This window comes from Paroedura picta, chromosome 14 (assembly GCF_049243985.1).
Source record: "Paroedura picta isolate Pp20150507F chromosome 14, Ppicta_v3.0, whole genome shotgun sequence".
NCBI lineage: Eukaryota > Metazoa > Chordata > Lepidosauria > Squamata > Gekkonidae > Paroedura > Paroedura picta.
In genome coordinates, this window is record NC_135382.1 from 37,160,696 (window position 1) to 37,169,408 (window position 8,713).

Consider the following 8,713-nt stretch of genomic DNA (forward strand, 5'->3'; position numbering starts at 1 on the left):
GAGGTCGTCACTTGGATGGGAGACCCCAAGGAAGACTCTGCAGAAGAAGGCCATGGCCATCTCTGCTTCTCGCGGGCCTTGGGAGCCCCTTGCTAAGGTCGTCACTTGGATGGGAGACCCCCAAGGAAGACTCTGCAGAAGAAGGCCATGGCCAACCACCTCTGCTTCTCGCGGGCCTTGGAAGCCCCTTGCTGAGGTCGTCACTTGGATGGGAGACCCCCAAGGAAGACTCTGCAGAAGAAGGCCATGGCCAACCACTTCTCAGTCTCTCTTACCTTAGGAGCTGGGGTCTCTCTAAGTCACTTGCATCCGGTGGCACATAAGCACATACGTCGGATCTCCCCCTGTGTTTCTAAATTAATTTCAGAGGGCACTGCCCATGATCTGTTGTTTATGTTTTCCTTTCTCTTCTGACTTACCAATGCGCACGGAGCATTGATGCACGTAGAGATTTCTCCTTTCTCCCCCTCCCCCTTTACCGGTCCTATGTTTTAATCAATGCACTGAGTAAAATCAAAGTGAGGTTCTAAAAGGCAAGGCAGCTTCTGTTGTAGAGACACTCGAGTGAATCTGCTGTTGGTTAAAAAAGAAGAAGAAAAAACGACAGGGAGCCTTTAGCCAAATGAATTAACCAAACCACCTCCCCCTCCCCTTCTCCCTTCCCTCTGCCGCTCGTTTCTAAAATATGCTCTCTCTGCAAAGAGCTTCTCTGATGGAGCAAACCCCAAATGGTACTTTAAGGCATTTATCTTAACTATTATTAGATTTTGGATTAGGTTTCCCCAGATATTTGCGTCTGGCATGAAAGCCCTGGGGTACCTCCAAGATACTTAAATATAGACCATCTTTGGAGAAAAGCTTTTTACCCAAGGCAAGATTTTTAAAGCAGCTGTGGGTTTGTGTATATAACCTTTCTACTCCCCCCACACACCCGGATTACTAATTCAACAGACAGAAACACACCGATGTTTTATTGATAGCGCCAATGGTAAATTTGCCTGGAGTATACATGGCAGCCATAGGGGAGAGAGCACAGTCTTTTGGGGAAGGGTTTTCTTTAAAAAGGAAAAAAAAATCAAAGTCTTATGTAAAGGCCGTGGTCCTCGAAGGAAAAGGCTGATGCGGGTGGGTCATTTATGACACAAGAGCTCAAGCCACTACCAGAAAATATCCCAGAGCTGTTGTTTGCATGTCAGTAACCAGCCTAGATGGTGTTGGCAGAGTTTGACTATGCAGTGAGGTCGGAGCACCAGGCTGCTTAAAGAATAATGTAGCTTTTATTCAGAAGAGGAACAACTATGTATAGAGCGAGAGAGGCAGAAACGTAACTCGCTAGCTAGCTGTTGTCTGATGTCATCCTTCTGTTGTTCACCTGCTGTTCTGGGGGCAAGCAGGGAGGAAGTGAGCTCAGACAAGCAGGAAGTCTCCTGTTGAGCCAATCAGGATGTTGGAGGAGATAATTTGAACAGAAAATACAAAAGTCTACCCAGTGTTTAAAGCTGGTGAAACTTAGTGTGAAATTATTATTATTATTATTATTATTATTATTATTATTATTATTATTATTATTATTATTATTATTATTATTATTATTATTATTATTATTATTAGTTAGTATTTGGATAGGAGACCACCAAGAAAATCCAGGGTTGCTGTGTAGGCAAGGGCAAGCCACTCTGATCATCTCTTGCCTTGGTTGCATAAAACGATTGCAACATGATCACACTCCCCCCCACCACCATTTTCAAAACCCTGAGCCAGCGTGGAATTGGGGTTACAGAAGTTAGCCTGGCCCTGGGTTTAAATCCCGACCTTGCTATGAACTCCCTGGTTGCCTTCCATCCAGTTGTTCTTTCTCACAGCCATGTCAGCCTCACAGGGTTGTTGTGAAAATACATGGAGGAAGAAAAGGCCCATATATACTGATCTGAACCTTTTAGATGAGGGAGCCAAAATGAGTAAAGTCAGGAAAATATGATTTTTGGAAACATCAAGGCCAGTTACTCTTTGGCTACGTTATATATATTTCTGTCCAGTCCACTCCGCAAAGAAATTCTCATACATTTTTTCCTATTAAAAGAAATTCTTTAAACACACAGGTAATAAAAATACAAAAAAAAAATTGCCACTGGGTATAAAGTTCTCACCCGTGCAATTTCATTCCAACTGGCAAATTAAGAAATGAGCTATTTAAAGCACAAAAGAGACACTGTAACACAGCCGCAACACACACACACAAAGGTGGGGAAGGAGGTGGGGGGAAGAATACGACATCACAGAAAACCCATAATTTCATTTCACCCCTTGTTTGCTCCTTAACGCACTGTGTGTTGTTGCAAGTGCTATGAAAATATCGTAATAAGATCGTAATTATAAGGTTTGCTAAATTATAGAGCCGAGGCTCCACTTATTGACAAGTAAATGTGTACATTGGTAATTGAACACCACAAGCATCACTCTCTCTCTCTCTCTCTCTCTCTCTCTCTGTTCCGGATTCCAGGAAAATATTTATCTACCAGCAGTTTGAAGACTTCTTAAACAATGGATAGGATTCATAAAAGGAGCAGCTATTTATTCAAATTCTCTCTCCCCCATCCCTATACTTTTGTATATGTACTTTTTAAAAAGCAGGTTTGTGAAACTAAATGAGTTAGGAAGTCATTGAAAGTCACACACTGACTTTTTTATATATATATAAAAAGAGAGGATTATTTCAACATGGTTTTGGAGAGCTGACAAAAGCAAATGAAGATCTCCAGACGTTTTTAAGACAGCCAGTTAGACCACCCTTTCTCCAAAGAGCACAGGCCGGTGTTCCTGGCTCTCCGTTTGACTCTCCCAAGAACCCCTGAGACGTACGTCAGGAGAAAAGAGCACACAGAAAGAGTGTTGTGGTTGAGTAGGGATTTGAACTTGTCACTGCATCTCACCTTGCAGATGGCCCTAAATTGGGAGGAGTAGCAAACACCGCAGAAGATGGAATTCAACGAGATCTGAACATGCTGGAAAAGTGGGCAGATGAGAACAAGGTGCAATTCAATAAAGAGAAGTGCAGAGTTCTACATCTGGGTCACAAAAATAAGAAGCATGCAGACTGGATGGGAGGAATATTTCTGGGTAGCAGTGCATGTGATCTTGATCTTAGGGTACTTGTGGACTGTAGCTAATTATGAGCTGACAGGGTGATGTGGTGGTAAAGAAGGTGAACGCAGTCTTGGGCTGTATCAACACAGGCATCTCATCAAAATTGCAAGATGTCATAGTCCAGCCTATATACCACCTTGGTCAGAGCACACCTGGTGTACATGGCCACTTCTGTAGGTCTTACTTCAAAAATGATGTGGACAAACTGGAGAGGGCAGGATACAGGCTTTTCCACTGAAGAAGAGCCTCATTGTTTAAATCTTCATTACTATTAGAAAGCCAACATGGTGTACCGGCAAAGATAAAACTGAGGGATCCAGGTTCGAATCCTGACTTTTATCACAGAAGCTTACTGGGTGACCTTGGGCCAATCACACACTCTCGGCCTGACCTACCCCACAGGGTTGTTGTGAGGCTCAAATGGAAGAAAGGGAAATGATGAATGACACTTTGGGTCCCTGTTGGGGTGAAAAGCAGGATAAAAATTAAGGGGAAAAATACTCCAGATTGTTCCTCTAGAAAGTCAGCTTGGCATAGTGTTTAAGAGTTGGATTCTAATCTGGCGAGTCAGGTTTGATTCCCCACTCCTCCTCCGCATGCAGCTAGCTGGGTGACCTTGGGCTGATCGTAGCTCTATTACAGCTGTTCTCACAGATCAGTTCTGTCAGAGCTCTCTGAGTCCCACCTACCTCAGAGGGTGTCTTTTGTAAGGACAGGAAAGGGAGGCGATTGTAAGCTCCTCTGAGACTCCTTCAGGCAGTGAAATGCAGTGAAATGCAGGGTATAAAAACCTAGTCCTCCCCTCCTCTACTTTATGCTCACAACATCCCTCTGAGGTAGGCTACACCGAGTGTGTTTGACTGGCCCAAGGCCACCCAGCAAGCTCCCAGGGCCGAGAGGAAATTCGAACCTCACTTCCCCAGATTCATTACTTCATTACTGTGAATATGCTGCCTGCTATAACATACTGTAATAATTTATAATATAACATCGACTAGTATACTAGTGTAATAATATAAGTCTGCTGGGAAGGGGGAAATCACACCTAGCATTGCACGGTGTCTGGCGATTGAGGCCGATTCCACAGCAACATTACAACGCACTCTTCTTTAGTCCCCATTCAAACCTGTCCTGCTCTTTGACATGTATTTTTTTTCCCAGTCACTCTCCCCCCTTCCGTCTAAATGCAAAATTGGCAGCTTTCCTGTAGCCGTCCTTTCGTTTTCGTGACATACGACAGCCGACAAGGCACATTCCCTGGGCTTCTCCGATGGGTGGAGCAGTCCTTTAACTTCGGTTTTATTTATGAGCAGATCATGCATGCTAATTTATTTGCCAATGCCGGAGAAGACACTTGCAGGATGAGGGAACTTCTGCAAAGAAAGGAAACAGATCTGGATAGTCTACAACAGGGGTAGTCAAACTGCGGCCCTCCAGATGTCCATGGACTACAATTCCCAGGAGCCCCCTGCCAGCGAACGCTGGCAGGGGGCTCCTGGGAATTGTAGTCCATGGACATCTAGAGGGCCGCAGTTTGACTACCCCTGGTCTACAAGAAACCCCCCCCTACTCTCACACACACACACATTGAAAGCCAATTTGGTGTAGCAGTTAAGAGCAGTGGCCTCTAATCTGGACAACCAGGTTTGATTCCCCACTCCTCTTCCACATGCAGCCAGCTGGGTGACCTTGGGCCAGTCCCAGTTCTCTCAGAATTCTCTCAATCCCACCTACCTCACAAGGTGTCTATTATGGGAAGAGGAAGGGTAGGCCATTGTAAGCCGCTTTGAAACTCCTTCAGGTAGTAAAAAAACAGGGCACACACAGAAGAAGAAAAAAAAAAGCCCAGCTACTGCCATTCTGGGAGACCTGCAGCTACCACCTGCAGGTTGGTAACCTACATTGGTTGGTAACCAATGAGCAGGAAAACTTGGACAGTAAAAGAGTTGACTCTTGTATGCCGCTTTACCCAAAGGAGACTTAAAGCAGCTTAAATTCGCCTTCCCTTTCCTTTCCCCACAACAGACACCCTGTGAGGGAGGGGAGGCTGAGAGAGCCCTGATATTACTGAAGAAGAAGAGTTGGTTCTTAGATGCCGCTTTTCTCTACCCGAAGAAGTCTCAAAGCAGCTTACATTCGCCCTCCCTTTCCTCTCCCCACAACAGACACCCTGAGAGAGCCCTGAGATTCCTGCTCGGTCAGAACAGCTCTATCAGGGCTGTGACAAGCCCAAGGTCACCCAGCTGGCTGCATGTGGAGGAACGAGGAGTCAAATCCAGCTTGCCAGATTAGAAGTTGGCGCTCCTAACTACGACACCAAGCTGGCTCTTTACTGAAGGATACAGACATGATGGGCAGAAGAGCCAGTTTGCTGAAATGCTAAAAAATGAGCAAATGAATGAGGAAGCTACCCAGGGGCAGCTGCTTCTTTGAATGTTCTCCCACCACCCTTCCACCAAATATCTTCTGATTGCCCTTGTAAGATCTTCCTTTCCCCCCTCCCCCTCTTTAAACCAGCTGGTTATGAATCACCTTCATGCTACCTTTAAATGGATGATCAATAGAATATTTCCCCATAAAACATTTGGTTTGAAATCCGATTTTAAGTGCATTAGAGTTTCCCCCTGTGCGCCAAAATGAGTGAATGCCATAATCCATTGTCATCAAATCCTGAAAGAAATACAGCGTGGACAAATTGTCATATTTATTTATGAGTCTATAAAAATACATTGTGAATGTCCGGGCACATTTTTTGGGGAATGCCAACCTTGAACTTTGACAAAAGTTAAAAGCCTTAAAGGGGACAATGCCTTGATTTATGGGTGGAACGTTTTTAAATGCATTGGCCACGAGTCACAGGTATAAAAGGGGTTCTGCCTTTAATGGCCACAGCTCTTGTGGGGGTTTTCTTCCCCCTTTAAAAATGATATACTTCTGAGATTTTTGTATTGATTCGGCAAGATTTACTGTAGATTAGTGCAGCTTGGGTGTGGAATCTCACGTCGACCCTGCTTTTCTGGAGTAGCCTGCAGCAGATGTTATATACCAAGGAACGATCCGCCTTTACTTGAAAATGGAGAGCTACGTGCATTGAGAGAGGAAGGAAAAGACAGGTGTCATTTGCAAAAAGATCTGATTTGTTGGTAGAACCCACCTTTGTGGGTAGAACCCACCTCTCTACTCTGTTTTCTCATCCTGAGGCTACACAAATGACACACCTGTCCCCTCCTCCATCTATGTTATGTATTTATGCCCGAAGCAATGAGGACCCAAATCAGTTGACAAAATCATTCTCCGCCATTTTGTTCTCGTGAGTGGGGTGAGGGGAAAGGATTGGCCCAAGGTCACCCAATGAAATTCCGCGGCATTTTGATTGGCCACTGGATATTTGATTGGCTGTCCAGATTTTTTTTTTAAAAAGCAAACAAATACCATTGTTTGGGTCGCATCTGCCACTGTAGCCCAGGGATCACTACAGCCCTGAGCCTTCAGGGAGGGAGGTATATAAATATAATAAATAAATACATAAATCTTCACTGTGTGACTCAAGGTAAGCTGCAGGGGCCATTTTGTGGCTGGTTTCACCTCCGGTGGCATCCCTCTTATAGCTGCTCTAACCACATTGTGTGGGAATTCCAAAGATGTTTACAGGCTCAAAAACTTTGGAATTCTCTGCTTCAACCCCTGTCCTAACTTTAGAAATCTGGTGAAGAAAAAGAGTTGGTTTTTATGCCCAGCTTTCCCCTGCCCAAAGAACTCTCAAAATGGCTTACTATCGCCTTACTTCCTTTCCACACAACTGACACCCTGTGATGGAGGTAAAGATTCCTGGCAATATTTAAAAAAAATAAAATAAAATGCAGTCCTAAATATAAAACTGTCTTCAGCTGCCTCTTGAAGGGAGAGGACAAACCACACCTCCCTGCGGATTTGTTCAGTCATCGGGGCTACCACCGAAAAGGCCCTCTTTTGTGTAAACACCAGAAGAGCTTCTTTGAGAGCCAGTGTAATACAGTGGTTAAGAGCAGTGGACTCTGATCTGGAGAACCGGGTTTGAGTCCTCCCCCAAATGTAGCCAGCTGTACGACCTTGGGTCAGTCACAGTTCTCTCGGAACTCTCTCTGCTTCTGTTCCAGGGAAAGTGATTGTGAGGTCCTTTGAGACTCCTCTGGATAGTTTAAAAAAAACGGCATAAAACCCAGCCCTTCTTCTTTGATTGGTTGGGACAGACAGGAAGGCCTGTGAACTTAATGTGATCTTAATTCCCAGACAAGAAAGTCTGACTGAAGATGACCCTCAAGACACCCCAGTTGGGTTGGAAGCGATTGCCAGAAAAACAACAATGGAACAAGACCCAACCTTATATGGAGGGAGACTAAAAAACACTTAGCGACAGAGAAAGAATTCTGCAATGGAGACCTCTCCCCATCGCTTTATAAATTCATAAACAGAACAAATAAAAAATAACAGAAATGGAACAAGGAACTGGAGCTAGGGAGAGATACCAGTACCTGCAGATAGCCCAGGAAGAATTGTCACACTGATATTCAGGGACTCAAATTCATCTTGGCAATCCGATCTAATAACACCGCCTTCCCCAGGCAGCCCAGATCTCTCCTTGACTGACAAGTCATCAGTGTGCATTACTTTGCACGTTAAATCAAGTCGGATGCCGTATATTATATAGGGGTAGTCAAACTGCGGCCCTCCAGATGTCAGTGGACTACAATTCCCATGAGCCCCTGCCAGCGGCTGTCAGGGGCTCATGGGAATTGTAGTCCATGGACATCTGGAGGGCCGCAGTTTGACTACACTGCCCCTCTTGAAGTTCGGGCCCCTGCAGTGTCTTCTCTTCGAACAATTAAAACCCTTTATTGTGTGTTACTTGCTTAGCTCCCTTTAACCGTCCTGTTTGGGTTTGGTTTATGGGGGGGGGGGGTGTTGTAGGATTGTTGGTGTGTTTCTCCCCTATCTTCCCCAGTTGTATGTGTTAGATGTTAGCTGTGGAAATCAAGCAAATAATCAGGAAAGTCTCCCAAATGACCCTGCCTAGATGCCAGTTTGTCAAAACAATTAGTGTTCATTGTGGATGTATTTGGTTAGATCTGCAGTGACTGATCAGTATAAATTATGTATTGGAGCCATCCAGCTGCACTTGTTTATTCATGCATGGACTTGAAGAATTTCCATCTCCGCACAATACACTCACACACACACACACACAAAGGAAAAGACAACCACAAGAACCCAGTTTGGAAAACAGAAATCTACAATGCTCCAAACATTCTTTTCAGCTCTCTGTATTGTACTCCTAAATTTTAAAGCCCTTTGAATTTTCACCTATGACTCCGGTAAATACAGTTCTGGCCCCTCTCTTTTGTCGAGTCAATGACACTTTTCAAGGATTATTTAAACCCCCCTTCGTTGTTTTGTTTTCTTATTATTTCTGTTTGGAGAGGTGCAATTAAAAGACACGCCCGTTAGCATACAGTGAGTTTATTTCTGAAGTAAAAAGTCCTCCGGAGAAAAGATGGTTTAAAATATTACCAGTAAAATGAAAGAGTACCTG